This window comes from Microcaecilia unicolor, chromosome 6, assembly GCF_901765095.1.
Source record: "Microcaecilia unicolor chromosome 6, aMicUni1.1, whole genome shotgun sequence".
In the NCBI taxonomy this organism is placed as follows: Eukaryota; Metazoa; Chordata; class Amphibia; order Gymnophiona; family Siphonopidae; genus Microcaecilia; species Microcaecilia unicolor.
Window position 1 is genome coordinate 190,002,224 of NC_044036.1, and position 16,147 is coordinate 190,018,370.

At 45.3% G+C, this 16,147-nt stretch overlaps 2 protein-coding genes across 3 annotated transcripts in view; one reads left to right on the forward strand and one right to left on the reverse strand.

Annotated features, from left to right (window-relative positions):
- Window positions 1-2,338, reverse strand: part of RBM6 (RNA binding motif protein 6) — a 631,054-nt gene extending 628,716 nt beyond the window's left edge. Inside the window, 2 exon segments of the mRNA XM_030205417.1 lie at window positions 17-103; window positions 2,294-2,338. The gene's annotated coding sequence lies outside the window, so the exon portion shown is untranslated.
- MON1A (MON1 homolog A, secretory trafficking associated) overlaps window positions 2,333-16,147 on the forward strand; it is a 79,723-nt gene continuing 65,908 nt past the window's right edge. The window contains exon 1 of one of the 2 annotated variants that reach the window (XM_030205418.1): window positions 2,333-2,650. The gene's annotated coding sequence lies outside the window, so the exon portion shown is untranslated. The remainder of the gene's footprint in view (window positions 2,651-16,147) is intronic. The other variant, XM_030205419.1, reaches the window with a different exon arrangement.

Genomic DNA, 16,147 nt, shown 5'->3' on the forward strand with positions numbered 1-16,147 from the left:
TTATATGCACTCTTACCGTCATCACTTGTATCCAGCACACCAGATGTTACAGTATCATATACAGACACATAATGAAGTTGCTCCACACTTTGGAGTTTACAATCTAGTCAAGACAGACAAGGCACAGAACAGAAAAAAAAGACAAGTGTTTTTCAGGGTAACATCTCCAAATAGCTTAGCTTTACACTAACACATCAATAATCAACACCGATCCTACAGGGCATGTGGAGAATGACCTTAATCTCTCAAATTTATTGCTAAACTTCACCAAAATATTTCTTGTATTGTGCCAAAACGTCCTTCTAGTGTTGATATAATGTATAAACAAACTATCAAGATGTGCTTGGAACTGCTTTTAATCAAACCTTTAGCAATCAACGAAACAGGACATATTTCTATGAAGAATAATGGTATTACATTTTCACTTCTCCTTTTAATCCTTTCTTGCCTTGGAAAATGCATAAGTAGGTTCTCTTCTATATAAATAATTCTCACCTCCAACATTCTGAAGCTCACTCTGTGGCAGGGAAACACTGAAGCCCTGCGCTGTTGATAGGCTAGGCTGTCAGCACCACTCACTCTCACTCATAGACCCGTCCTCAGCCACGCCCCATCTCTCTATAAAACGCACCTCCAACGTTCTAATGAAGCCTCAGAAATTTCTTCCCAACGTTCTGAAGTTGTAGTTGTAAGATCGCAGTTTGTGTGCCCCGCCCTGGCATCACAATGTGATGACGTCGAGGGCGGAGCACTGACACTGAATGAATCGGATCACACGCATCGCGGACCTATCAAAAATACCTGCACGAAAGAGGGGAGGAGTAGGACCGCCGAACCGTTGCTACGCGATGAAATGTCACCTCAGAGGCATTGTGGTACGGACCAATCACACGCAACTGCATGGGAACAAGGGAGGAGACTCAGCAGCACAGCGAGTCACTTTCTGTGCAGCACAGAGAAACGAGGAACGTCGCTGGAAGGAGAAAACTATTTGGATGCCCATGCTCCTACTCCTGGTATGTGCAGCCACCCTAAGAAACGACCACCCACACAAAACTAACCACTGACTTGATGCCTACACCCCCCACCCCAAATCTAAACGCAGACTTCCACTCAAGCAGAAAACCAGACAAATACAAATGGAGTTAAAAATAGCAAACAGACAGGTTCCCAAGTGCTTACAGGACCCCTCTCTCACACACCCACACACACCAACAGACCCCCCCTGCCCTCCCCCCGACTAGGCAGGCAGATTCCAAACTGCTTAAAGGAGCTTCCAAACACACACTCCCTCTAACCACAAACACAATATACGTGATTTTTTGTCTGCCACTGACACGCATAGACTCCTACCCCCCTCCCCCGCCAAATAAATACACAAGATCTAATAGGAACAATCAGGATCTCTCACTCACACCCATATACAAACAACCAAACTCACCACCCCCCACAACATACACACACTGTGATGCACAGACAGCATTACAAATGTAAGAAATAATTACACCACAAATACAACTTATACAAAATAATGCTCTTTCACTTTTTTACATCATTTATATCCCTTAATATAAAACAGAAAAACAACAAAAAAAACCACACATGCTAATGTGTCACAGCTCCTTTTTCAAAATTATATTACACAATACAACAAAAAAATATGAAAATATGGAAAAATACAGAAAATAATACAATTCAAAACATTAATGCCCAAACTAATCACCTTGCTAGCCCGTTTCATTTGTTTCGGAAACGGGCCTTTTTTTTACTAGTACCTAAATATATCTTCAGGGACGCCTCCAAACAACACAAATAAAACTGGGTGCTTTTTCAAGCCCACAATGAGATTGGGAAAAATTTCAGATATCTTAATTCAATGGGTAAAAACGTATGTTGTCCGTCTCACCAGACAAAATCTTTCTGTAAAATCAGATATCTTTAAAAACAAAAGAAAAAAGTACATAAGTACTCTCCTCCATAATACACTTTTCTACAGGTAAGAAAAAAGTGGAATTGTAACAGCACCCTGCTTCAACCCTAGAGACAATAAGAAAAAAAAATAAACGGAAAAACAAAGAAAAGAAAAAACATAAGAACTCTGCATTCTGAAAACATAGAAAACAGTGGGTCCTGGTGTAGCGCGAGCCTCAGTTCCAACAACAGAAAGCGGAGCTTTTCTTCGTCTGGTAAATTAAATTACTATGTTTTTATCACAATTATTATTAACATATTTGTATTTACACTTACAATTCGTGTTCACACTTTCAGTTTTATTCGGTCGATTATTTCTCACCTCAGACGCCGTCTCTTCGCAATTGGCCTCCCAAGCGTCCTTGCTCCTTCCGCAGACGAACAGGAACTTCCGGTACGCCATAACTTCCTGGATTGGTACAGAATGCTGGGAGTTATGGTTTTTCGAGTTCGAGTTGACTTGGGCAGTAGTTTACAAACCTTTCGGATCTTCAAATAGGTTTCTGTACAAAGCGAGAAAAGCATCAGGCAGGAGATAATGGTACAGCACTAAGGCGAGACTCGAGAGAAAGAGCGCGGTGGAGCCAGGGAAAGGGACTTCTTCCTGGACAGTGTGATCATTTAGCCTCACAGCTGAAGTGACGTCAGGGTGACTGTTCAAGGAGAACTACCGTTACAGGTAAGCAACTTTTATTTGTGATAAAAACATAATAATTTATCAGAGGAAGAAAAGCGGCTTTCTGTTGTTGGAACTGAGGCTCGGGCTACACCAGGACTCGCTGTTATCGAGACGGTGTAAAAGCCAGATCTGCGGGATCCCCGGGATCTTCCGGATCTAAGTACGACCTTAAGACTGGAGCGCATCTTTGTTTTGACGGCCGCTGCTGCTTACAGTACACTGCAGCTATCACCAACCATAACCCAGCGCTGCGATTTTCTATCCCCCTCTTTCCCTGGCGAATCTTCAAGGAGGTTAAACCAAGGAGGTGTAATAGACTGGAGTGGAAGTGAGCCTATCTAGTCCACTATAAGGAAGACATTTGATTAATCTCTGTTTCCACTCCCCGCGCAGCCGTCATTGCCGTTGCCGTTCATTCAAAACACCGCAAGCAAACCTGTGCGCTGCTGCACCCACGTTGTTGTTCTTTATTGTCGGTCCATCTGTAACATGTATTATCTAACACTGTTTTTGTTAGATAGGCAGTGCCTTACAAGGTGGAGGAGAAAAGACATAATTGAATATCACTAAATATCAAAAAAGAAACAGCAATTATAAATTCTGTAGTTTGTGCTCATTTTTCTTCAGTGTGCTTCTATAAAATTCAGATGGCCAGATTTCAGTGAGAGAATATTCTGTTTCCTGATGGGTTCATCTTACCTGGTTGTAATCTGCCTTGGGAAGCCTGGTGTTGATAAAGACGATGGAATGTATTGAAATTAAATGGAAGTAGAATCAAACTCTGCTTTCATTGAGGAACATGAAATCACATTTTCATCTGTTTTGTAGAAGTTTACCTTTTAGATACACAAATAGATTATTCTGTTTTGGAACATGTTTCAGGGGCAAGTGGTCTTATAACTCCAAATAAAAATAAATATTTTGTTTCATGTAGATCTCTTTTGTTTAAACATAACTAAATGGGTTATAAGCCCCTAATGCAGTCCAGTGGTTTTCTTATATTTTGTACTGTGCCAAAACTGAAAACCCTTATCTACTTGAGGATAAATGAGGGGACATGGGATAAGCTTATCAGGTCCACAGGAGACAGTATGACTATAAAGTTGAAGCCGGTCCCCCTACAGCATACTGTCACCCCCTCCATCTGTCATATCCTCAACCTCTCTCTCTCTCTACTGCAACTGTCCCTGACACCTTCAAGCACGCCGTAGTCACACCTCTCCTCAAAAAAACCATCACTTGACCCTACCTGTCCCTCCAACTACCACCCCCATCTCCCTCCTTCCTACCTCTCCAAAATACTTGAGCGTGCCGTTCACAGCCGCTGCCTTGATTTTCTCTCCTCTCATGCCATCCTTGATCCACATCAATCTGGTTTTCGCCCTCTACACTCGACAGAAACAGCACTCTCTAAAGTCTGTAATGACCTGTTCCTTGCCAAATCCAGAGGCCACTACTCCATCCTCATCCTCCTCGATCTATCCGCCGCTTTTGATACTGTCAATCATGACTTACTTCTTGCCACACTATCCTCATTTGGGTTCCAGGGCTCTGTCCTCTCCTGGTTCTCCTCCTATCTCTCCCACCGCACCTTCAGAGTTCAGTCTCATGGATCTTCCTCCACCCCCATCCCCTTATCTGTTGGTGTTCCCCAGGGATCTGTCCTTGGACCCCTTCTCTTCTCAATCTACACCTCCTCCCTGGGCTCCCTGATCTCATCTCATGGTTTCCAGTATCATCTCTATGCTGATGACACTCAGCTGTATCTCTCCACACCAGACATCACCGCGGAGACCCAGGCAAAGGTATCAGCCTGCTTATCCGACATTGCTGCCTGGATGTCCAACCGCCACCTGAAACTGAACATGTCCAAGACCGAGCTCATCATCTTTCCACCAAAACCCACTTCTCTTCTTCCTCCACTTTCTATCTCAGTTGATAACACCCTCATCCTCCCCGTCTCATCTGCCCGCAACCTCAGAGTCATCTTTGACTCCTTCCTCTCCTTCTCTGCGCATATCCAGCAGATAGCCAAGACCTGTCGCTTCTTCCTCTTTAACATCAGCAAAATTCGCCCTTTCCTCTCCGAACACACCACCCGAACTCTCGTCCACGCTCTCATTACCTCTCGCCTTGACTACTGCAACTTACTCCTCACCGGCCTCCCACTTAGCCATCTATCCCCCTTCAATCCGTTCAGAACTCTGCCACACGTCTTATATTCCGCCAGAACCGATATACTCATATCACCCCTCTCCTCAGGTCACTTCACTGGCTTCCAATCAGATACTGCATTCAATTCAAGCTTCTCCTTCTTACCTACAAATGCACTCAGTCTGCTGCCCCTCACTACCTTTCTACCCTCATCTCCCCTTACGTTCCCGCCCGAAACCTCCATTCACAGGACAAAGCCCTCCTCTCTGTACCCTTCTCCACCACCGCCAACTCCAGGCTCCGCTCATTCTGCCTCGCCTCACCCTATGCTTGGAACAACCTTCCTGAGCCCATACGCCAAGCCCCCTCGCTGCCCATCTTCAAGTCTCTGCTTAAAACCCACCTCTTCATTGCTGCGTTCGGCACCTAACTCTTACCATTCAGTAAATCCAGACTGCCCCAATTTGACCGTTCACTTGTCTACTAGATTGTAAGCTCTTTGAGCAGGGACTGTCCCTCTATGTAAATTGTACAGTGCTGCGTAACCCTAGTAGCACTTTAGAAATGTTAAGTAGTAGTAGTACAGCAGCCATCTCCGTTTGTCAAAACCAATAGCAAAGTAGATTTGCATTCTCTCTTGTAAGGGGATGGGGTGGGGGGAGAAGATCTAAGAGGAGTTGTGGGGGTCTGGTGGAATTTTCAAGGGTCTGTGAAGGGGGGAGGGTTATTTTCAAAATATATTTGTCATTACTGCGTAAGCTGCTTTGTTAATTCCAGTGCTGTATTGTGGTTTTCATTGGAGCTCTAGATGCCTACTTTTTTCTTCATGATGACAATAAAGATAGTCATCTATCAAAATACTTGCAAAAGTTTTGATGCCTATGTGTGTCATTGTTTTAAATTTGACAAAAATGTCATTTATTTTAAAGCTTCGCCCTATGAACATATAACATAAAATTTTAAATCAGCAAAACAGCATTTAAAAATATTGTTCCTGCTCACACCTAAATCCAGCTGTATTCATTGTCTAAGGGGCAGCATCCACCTAGATTCAGCTCTGTTTCTCATCAGAAGGGCCGCATACACCAGGATTCTGGTGTATTTTCGGTCAGAAGGGAAGAATACACCATCAAGCCCAGTATCCTGTAGCCAACAGTGGCCAATCCAGGTCCCAAGTACATGCAGAACCCCAAAGGATGAAAGCAAAAAGGCTGAGCTACCCTCAACTTTATCCAGGCTGAATGTTTTTAATGTTGTTCAGTTAGAGAACTAAATAGGCTGCCAACCTGATGTCACGTCTGTGGTCATGACCCCTCTCAGACTCACCCTATTTCCGGTGGTCAGCTTCTGAACTAGCTTCTGTCTGTTCTTTCTGAGTTAGTTCTGTCTCTGTCTCTGTGTGCTGGCTGCATTGGATTGTCTGTGTGCTGTTTCCCGTTCCAGATTTCAGCCCAGTCCAGTCCGGATCTTCCGGCCTGCCAGACTTGCTTGGCTTGTTTGAGCCAGCACTGCAGCCATAGCTGCCTGGTGATTGCTGCAGCTTGAGCCTCAGCTGCTGCTGGGCTTATTAGCCATTTGGAAACTCTCTGCTTTGTCTTTGCATCGCCTAAGGCCCTGGTTTGTTGGTGCTTGTTGCACTTCAGCCTAGTTTGGCTTTTATTCTAGTTCTTGTCTGATTCTGGTTAGTCTGTGTGTAGTTTGGCTTGGGATTGGTTTGTTTCCTAGTCTTGTTCCTTGTTTGTCTTTTGTGTTTAGTTTCTGTTTATCTGTGTTTCTTTTTCAGTGGCTGCCTGGCAGCTTTCAGTTCTGTCTCGTGTTCCCTGTTTTAGTGGCTGCTTGCAGCTTCCAGTTCCTACCCTGTCCTGTCGGCCGCCTGCAGCCAGGGGCTCAACTCCTGGGGAAGGGTGGCTAGTGCAGATGAAGTCTTGCTGTTCCTATCTGAGTTCTGTCTGGTTTCTGGTGTGGGGTGGTTTGCCTGCCACTGCCGCTCCTCAGCAGTGGCCCAAGGGCTTACGATCCAAGTTCCTGCTTTTGAAAACCTAACACCTGATGTCACTGGGGACTGTCTTTGTTCCACCCTAAAGTGCCTCAGCATTGTCCAGATAACACCAAGGCAATCAGTAGTAACTTTCTGCAGCTCTATTCAGATAGTGCCGCTGTCTGGCCCCAGTCAGTAGCACTTTTCCTTATAAATACTGCTATCTGAATTTGCTACATGGGAATGGGGATTGCAGGAATCTTGCGGGTATGGAAGAATTTGCCATTGGAGTGTAGTCAAAATTTCTGGTGAGTTCAGAATGAGGCTTGGAATTAAGTGAGAAAGGCAACTGGAGCACTAGAATGAGGCTTGGAATGCCCAGAGAGGCAGCTGGAACACCAGAATCAAGCTTCGAACACTCATTGGTTGAATATTTATTTTTTAAGATTTATTTATTGCCTTTTTGAAGGAATTCACTCAAGGCGGTGTATGTACAGTAAGAGTAGATCAAACATGAGCAATAGGCAATTACAGCAGTAAAAATATTCAAACACTACAAAGTATGGCATGGTATACTACTTACGATGCCAACGCAATACGTAATAGAACATTTTAATTGATAGTGAAGGGTAAAGCCAATATGTAACATATAGATAGGTAAGAGAGTAAGAAGAGTTAGAAAGTAAGGTGACAAATTTAAAGAAAGTTGCACACGAGGTCAGAGAGATGGTTACACATTATCTCAGCTAAGGCAAGAGTAAATATTTATTGCAGTATGTGCAGTCTGAGTCACTCCTTGTGTGTGTGAATGAGTCTAACAAGTTTGGTACTTCTTCAATTAAAGGCCTGGTTGAAGTGCCTAGCTTTCACCTGCTTCCTGAAGTAGAGATAGTCTTGTGTTAAGCGCAGCCTTTTGGGCAGTGCATTTCAGAGTGTGGGGGCTACTTCGGAGAAGGCTCACTTGCGGTTATCACATCATGTAATGTCTATTGGAGAGGGTATGGTTAGTAATAGTCCTTGGGAGGACCTTAGTGTCCTTGGCGGTGTGTGGAGGATCATCCTATTCTTCAGGTACTCGGGGCCATTCCCTTTCAGGGTCTTGAAGATCAGACATAGAGTTTTAAATTTAGCCCTGTATTGTACTGGTAGCCAACAAAGTTTTTGCAAAAATGGTGTGATGTGGTCACATCGCTTGCAACATTCTATGACTCTTGCTGCTGCAGGCCCTTTGTAGTCAGACCATTGTATAGTGCATTGCAATAATCCAGTCTTCCTTAGCGTCCCTCCGGACCGGCCCAGAATGTGACTGATGGGTTGTGTATGCCTTCCAGCAGGTGGAGACTGAGAACTGTGACTCTAGAGAGAGAGAGCCAATAAGAGCCCTTGCCAGCTAGAGAAAGATCCAGTAATCTCAGTCTCCAGCAGGTGGAAGGTGATTAGCCCTTCAGTCTCATTCCTTGCTATCTCTCTTCTATGGTTTATTTCTGTTTGGTTTGTTTTTTAAGCTTTATCAGAGGGTTCCTCTGTGTAGGGAGTTGGGCCCAGGCTGTGCATCCAAGGTTTTGCCTGTTGGTGGAGGCTGAGGCCCGTGGGGGTCTCTTACAGCCTCGGGGGTGTCACACTCGGATGGCCGGGTCCCTCCCCCCCCATGTCCTCCATAGCATTGGTGTGATGCTCTTGTGTCCTTGATTGTGCCTCAGACTCTTCGGTGGAAGAGCTGTGCAGGCAGGGAGAGGCAGCCACTATATGTTTTTTAAAAAAGCAACCGAGCAAAGCACCTCCCTTTCTCCCCTTTTCGGCTGGCCTTTCCTTTTCCCTTTGCCATTTTTGTCTGCAGCACAGGTTTAAAAAAAATAAAGTGCCAGTTTCAGCACCATAGTAGAACAGCTCTGCTGCTGTTCTCAGAGTGAGAAGCCATGCAAAGTGCTGTGCAGGGCTGGATATTTAGTCAGAAACAGGAGCCTCTGCATCAGCGGCACCAGTATCGGGGAGGCCCGATACGGTGTTCTTGGGCGCTTCAGTGAGCTTTGTTTTGGCGGGAATGCCTCCATTTTATTATTCTCACCGTCCCTGCTCATGGCTTTGATGGCATTTTTTTTTTCCCTTCAAGGGGTTCTCAGACCATTTTATAGTGCATTGCAGTAATCCATTCTTGTTGTTATCATGGCTTGCACAACTGGGATAAGATTTACCTTCTCGATGTAAGCAGAGAGGCAACGTAGTTGACGCAAATAGTAGAAGCAGATCTTGAAGGTTGCTTGGATTTGGAGAATCAGAGTAAGTGTTGAATCTAATTGTATTCCAAGGTTCCTGACTTGTGATTTGAGGGGGAGTTTGTACTTCCCAAAAGGGATTTTGATGTCAGTTTGTGTAAGGGACCCAGAGAAGCTCGGTTTAACGTGGGTTCAGGCAAAGTTTATTGTGTTTAGCCCATTCTTAAGTTGATGTTAGACAGGTAAACAGTTTATTCAAGGCTGTAGATAAGTCAGGTTCAGTGGGTATGAGTAGCTGCACATCATCCGCATAGATATAGAACTGAGTGTTCATTGACTGAATCAGCTCAGCTGAGGTAGATATTGAACAGAATAGGTGACAGTATTGATCCTTATGTTAACCCACATGTCAGTGTCCATGGTGGTGATGAGTTGCTGTCAAACATTATGGATTGTTTCCTGTCTGATAGATAGGATCTGAACCAGGCAAGTACTGTTCCATTGATACTTGTTTCTGTCAGTCGTGCTAGCATGGTATCATGATCCACAATGTCAAAAGCCACTGAGAAATCTAACAGTACTAATATCGAGGCGAATCCCTTGTCTCGGTTTCTGTGAAGATCATCTAGTAGGGTCTGAATCCAGATTGACATGGATCTAGCCAGTTTCTCTTTTCTAGCCAGTCATTAAGTTGAACACAGACTGTTTGTTCTATGAGTTTCCCTAGAAACGAGATGTTGGATACTGACCTGTAACTTTCAAGTTTGTCCTGGTCAAGGTTTTTCTTTAGCAGAGGGTGAGCCACTGCCCTTTTTAATGCTGTTCTTAGTTGCCCATTAGAAAGAGAGGTGTTCACAATTTTTCTGGCACCTTCTGTGAGGCCCATACTTGCCTGCTGCATTATCTTTGATGGGTAGGGGTTGAGGGAGCAGGTAGTTGGTCGAAGTTCTCTTAGGATTTTGTCAAGGCTCTCCTCTGTCATTGGTTTAAATGTCCCCATCTGTCTCTGTCAGGAGAGGGCGAGTTCGTGCACCCCTGGTTGACTGGTTGGGGACAGGGTGGGATTACCTATACATTCTGACGGAGACTTTTAATTTTGTTGGCAAAGTGTGCCTCAAAATCATTGCAGTTCAGTTTAGACTGGGCAGGCTGGTTCTGTTGTGGGGGTTGCAATAGGCTGTTTACTATACTGAACAATTGCTTGGTTGAATTGGAAGCCTGGGCAATGCATTGAGAGAAATACTGTTCTTTGGTTGCTGTTAAAGCTTGGCGGTACTTTGCCATGTGCTTCCTACAGTTTAGCCTGTCTTCATCCAGGCGAGATTTACGCCATCTCCTTTCCAGTTTTCGTCCTTCGCATTTAAGGATCTGAAGTTCTGGAGAAAACCAAGGTGAGCGTTTGTGAGTGGGGCATAAGACCTTTTTTAGTGGTGCTGTTTTCTAAAAGGTCTTGGCTAAGTGTGTATTCCAGCTGTCAACTTGTTCTGACACTGTTGTTGTTTTTTCATCCACATGTGGATAGTCCAAGGCCTCTAGGAAATTCTTAGTGGTCAGCAGTTCATTTTTTCTAGTGGAAAAGGTGCCGGTACTCAAATGCCAGGTCACCCTTCAGGGGTGGTATGATCACTGAGGGACCCACCCCACAATAGCCAGGCTCCCTGCAACCAGTCACAGAATCTATGATAAGGCAGAATTAGTGTGTAGAGCCTGAGCTCTTTCATTAAAACTTGGGGACCATAGGTCAATTTTAGCAGACAATGAAAAAGGTGCCGGTACTCAGTACCCCCAAGTACCCCCTCAAAAAAAGCCCTGGTGGTCAGCTTTTTTTTTTTGTCTCTGATCTCCTAAACTCTGGGAGGTGCCATTTGTTTCAGGTGATCACTTAGGGAGAATTTAATTAGAAAATGGGCTGACCATGATAGGGGTGTTATTTCTAAACTGTTATCCCAGAATTCTGGGGTATCCACCTCTTTGTAGAATACCAGGTCTAGTATGTGACCCTTTTTGTGGGTTGGAGAATTATCACCTGTGTAAATCCTAGTGCTGTCATCGTGTCCAGAAAGGCAGCTGTGGTGGTATCTGGTAATTTAGGGTCACTTGAGTAATCAGGTCTAGGAGTTCTTGCACAGATAATGTATTGTTACGAGGTGCTCGGTATATCATGAGCAGCCAGATTGGTTTCTCATCTTCAAGTTGGATTAAAAGAGATTCTGACTCATGTAGCTAGGGGGTGGATATTCTGCGCAGTTTGATTGTATCCCGAATTAAGACTGCTACCTCTCCACCCCGTTTTCCTGGTCTTGGTTGATGTTGGATGTTGAAACCTGTTGGGCATAGTTCAGCCAGTGGTAAACCCCCACTTTCATCTAGCCAGGTTTCACTTATTCCTAGGATGTCAAGATGCTGTTCATTTATGGCATCACGGATCACCGAGGATTCCTTTGCAGCTTGATCCTATTGTTCCCAAGGGTGGTCTGTGGGTGCTGGGGGTAGCTTTGGTGTGGCAATGAGGTGATCTTTTAATTACTGTTATGTAGGAGTTTGATCTCTTGCACTTTTCCCTTCTCTTTGGCTGGTGGGGATTGTGGCTTCCTCCCACACACCACTGGGATGCTTGCATGACACATTTTTTGTGTCAGAAACTAGTTAGTCAAAATTTCACTGGGTGGCACTGGGTCCCCCTGTGCAGTTCAACCTGTACATCAGCATTCTTACTAGTTGGCAATGCATGGTTAAGGCAAATAGTCTAAAAGAACAGACCCTTTAAGTTGTAAATTTAGACCAGGCCTGTGAGATCAAAGGCTTCCAGCAATAGAGAAACAAATGGCTGCAGTGGCGTTCCTAGGCTGCCTGACACCCGGGGCGGATCGCCAATGCGCTCCCCCCCAAGGGTGCAGCGCCCCCCCCCCCCCGCTGCATTTTTACCTGCTGGGGGGTGCCGCGCACCTGTTGACCGAGTCCGCTCGTTCCCTCCCTGCTGCTCCCTCTGCCCCGGAACAGGAAGTAACCTGTTCCGCACAGAGGGAGCAGCAGGGAGGAAACGAGCAGACTCGGCCAACAGGCACGCGGCACCCCCCCAGCGGCGTGCACCCGGGGCGAACCCCCCCCCCTCTTGATACGCCACTGAATGGCTGTACTTAGCACTACAATGTGAACAACTTTGCAGAGGTTTTGATCTTTGCCTTAAGTTTTAAGGAATCTAACAGATTCAGAATTTTAGAAATAGATTATACCGTTAAAATACATTTTTTAACTCAATGATTTCAGGTATGAACTTTAGAGTTTCTGGTTCTGATGTCCTTGGATGGTCCAATTGATGCAGGTTGCTATAGGCTTTTTCTTTGTTGTCAAGGAAGAGGGTTAGATGTAAATAAAGATCCAGCTCCGATTACAGGGCATGAGGAGAGTTATATTTGTAATGTGAAGGGAAAATAACATTTCCTTTCTTTCTCCAGCCAAAATAAGTGGAAGAAGGTCAAGTAAAATTGAGGACTGGTGCCTCAATACAGACTGAGCAGAAGTCAGTAAAAGTTTGGGTTGTAAATAAGCAGAAAATTTAATTATTTAATCTAAGTTGCAGAGCCTGATGTGAACCCAGCCAGCCCCAGCCAGCAATTATGAATACCGTCCAGAAACCAAGGGAGGCTGTTGAGTTTGGGAGGAAACAGGGAACTGGGAGGAAACAGAGGGCCGCAAGCAAGTGAATAATAGTGTGAACTTGTGCAGGTATGGTGTAGTTGGAGGAGATTAATTGTGGGGATGAAATGGGTCTTGGAGGTATAGGTGGGTATAGGTTAGATTCTATAGGGGATAGGCAGTGATAGGTGAAATTTCTGTCCCAGTGCAACTCTAGGGGCCCTTTTACCAACCTGCGGGAAAAAGTGCCCTGTGCTGGTGGTGGGGGCTGTTTGTACCGCAACGTGTAAAAAAAGCCCCCAGCACACATGGCCATTCAATATGAGAACTCTTACCACATGGCCATGCGACGGGGAGCCCTTACCACCACCTGTTGAGGTGGCGATAAGGGCCCCACAGTAACCTGGCAGCGCGTAGCAATACCTGGTATCCGCCACACAAGCCATTTCTGGGGTTTTCTTTTTCCCCCAGAAAAGGCAAACGCTCAGGGTGGGACTACCGCTGGCGACCACTTTGGGCTGGTGCCAGTCCCAAAAGAGCAAGCAGTAAGCCCACATTGGGCTTGCTGTTGCTGTTGTTGCTGCTGCTGCTCTGTAAAAGGGCCCCTAATCGAATAAGTGCTTTTGAATATCGGGTCATTTGTACAAACATCAAAATCTTACAAATGACTGGGCTGCTGTGAGATCTGGGATTACCGAGCTTTGAGCTGTGTTTTTGTGTGCTTACTCTAAAGCAGTTCTTGTCCCAGCCTTATGGACTCGTACAACCAGTTGGGTTTTCAGGATGTCCCATGTGAATATGAATAAAAGAGATTTGCATACATTAGAAATAGTGCTTGTATCTCATGCACAAAGTTATCTCTGTTTATAGGTGTAGGTTAGAGGCCAACTGAGTTTCAGTTACGGTGCTGAAAATAGTCCAAAATCCTTCTTCTGTCTGAGTTTCAGTTATGGTGCTGGAACTATCCCCCAATCCTTCTTCTGTCTGATTTTGGTTTCCTCCAAAAGGCTACAACCATGGTTTCGGTTCAGCCAAAACTGACCATGCATGAGTTTTTTGCGCATGCTGAATTTTACTAAAACTGAGCATGCACGCCAGGGCGGGACAGCAGGGCAGGCAGCGCAGTGCAGAGTTATCGCCACTGGAAGGCTTCTGCTAGCGGGGCTTGTGGACCCCCGCCAGCCCATGTATGTGGGGTTGCAGAGTGTGGCAGGGAGGTGGGGCAAAATATTCCCCCACTTTGAGCTCAGGCCCTCCTGAAAATCAAGGTGTGGCCAACGCCTCTGGCTTGGATACTATTTGGGTGATTCTAAAGAATTTCGAGGCTTTGTTGGGTATGATGAAGATGCAGCTTTAAAACTTGAGGCATGCAGAAGCTAGATTATGTGAGAGAACTTTGTGTGTGTTCTCAAGCACAAGTACTGGTCATAGTGTTAGTAGGGAAATATTACAATGAAATGAAGTTTATATATTAGAAAATATTAGGGCTGTACATCAATTAAAAAATGAACTGCATGATTCTCAGAACTGACATATATTTCAATTACTAAACTAAAAATAAAATCATTTATCTTACCTTTGTTGTCTAATGATTTTATCTTTCTAATCATCTTGTTCCCTGTCTCTGGTTCTACTTCCCTGTGCTGCCTGAACAGTTCTGTGCTCGGAACTCTTTCTAGGGCCTCCTGTCTATTCACCAGTGGTGTACCTAGTGCATTTGACACCCAGGGTCAATCATTTTCATTCTTTTTAGCAATAATCCACAATTCACACAAGGGTGCATCTTAAACATTGCAGTGATCACTAGAACATAAGTACACCCATTGTAAAACTAAGCAAGCCAGATTAGTAAACACAGATACATCCTCACCCAGTATAGAATAAGTAACCACGAATTAAAAATATAAATATGTAGACAAAAATTAAACTGAACCCCCAAGAAGCCAAATTCTGCATACAATGCAACACCACAGAAACAGTGATTCATGTCTTCTAGTACTGTGCAAAATATAAAGATAGCAGATGTGAATTTGAAAAAAATCCTGTTAAATACCAATCACCACTTTACAAATTAACTAATAGAAGTAAAACAAAATAAAAACAGCAAGTAAGATAATACCAATTTATTGGACTAATACATTTTTCAGTTAGCTTTCAGAGGCCAAAACCTCCTTCCTCAGGTCAGAACAGTATACTGCTGTTACAATATCCTATCTTGCCCCCTCTCTCCCATCTAGCATCTTTTCTTTCTCTCTCTCTCTCTCTCTCCCCCCCCCCCCTTCCATCCAGCGACTGCTCTCGCTCCCCCTTTCCATATGGTGTCTACCCACCTTCTCTACTTCTTCCATCCAGCCTGTGGCCACCTCTCTCTCTCCATTTTATCTGTCCTGTGTTCTCTATCCTCATCTGTATCTGTCTTCTACTTACCACTGTCTTCTGTCTATTTGACTTTTTTTATTTTTTTATTTCTTCATATCCACCATTATTCCCTCTGGCTCCCTATCTCTCCTACCCATAACCTCCCCTCTGTGTCCCTGTCCATGTTCACTCCCCCCCCCCCCCCCCCCCCCCCCCCCCCCCCCCACCGTTCAGCATCTGCCCTCTGTGTCCTCATCACTCCCCCTTTCTGTTCCCATGTTGCTGGCCCTGGGGTGGGAGTGCAAGAGAGAGGAAAAAAGTGGAATATCTCTCCCTCTTCTTTCTCCTGCCCCATAGTACTGCATCTCGTTTTCCCTCTCCCCAGATCCAGCTTTTTCCCAGACTTCCCCCCTCCCCCAGGTGGGTCCAGCTTACATCCCCCTCGCTTCCTCCTTCCCCTTTGCTCTTTCTCATCTCTCCACCCTTTTCCCCTTCCCCTGTGGTCTGGCATCCCTACCTTTTCTCTGTGTTGTGGCATCGCATCGCTCTCCCTCTTCACCCCCTTTCTCTTTCCCTTCCCCAGTCTGGAATTGCTTTTCCTCCTTTCACCTTGCCTTGTGGTCTGGCATCGCTTTCCCTCCTTTCTCTAACCCTCTTCCCCTTCTGTCTGGCATCGCTTTCCCCACTCTCTCCACTCTTGCCTTCTCTGCAGGCTTCCAAGCTTACAGACCCGCTGGCAGCATCAGTGATGTATGTGCTGCCTTCTGCCTGCCCCAAAAGCCTACTTTGTACAGCTTCCTGCATACGCATTACATTGTACAGAGAAGGCTTCCAGAGCTGGCCGAAAGCAGTGCTTACATAGCTGATGCTGCCAGAGGCCTGGAAGTTTGCATGCCAGCAGTGGGGGGGGGGGGGTGAAGAAAGGAGGGAGAGCGATACCACACCAGTCAGTGGGGGGGGCACCTATGGCTGCACCTCCTTATGATCTGCATTCAGGGTGGGCCACCCTCACCACCCTGTCCTCGATATGCCACTCATTACTGAGCAGAGAGGGTGTCCATCTATCAAAGAATTGGTTTTCAAAGGTGATGATGCGGAGGAGCTGAAAAAAATCTCAGTAAACATGGAAGATGTACTGAGCCGAATTGACAAATTAAA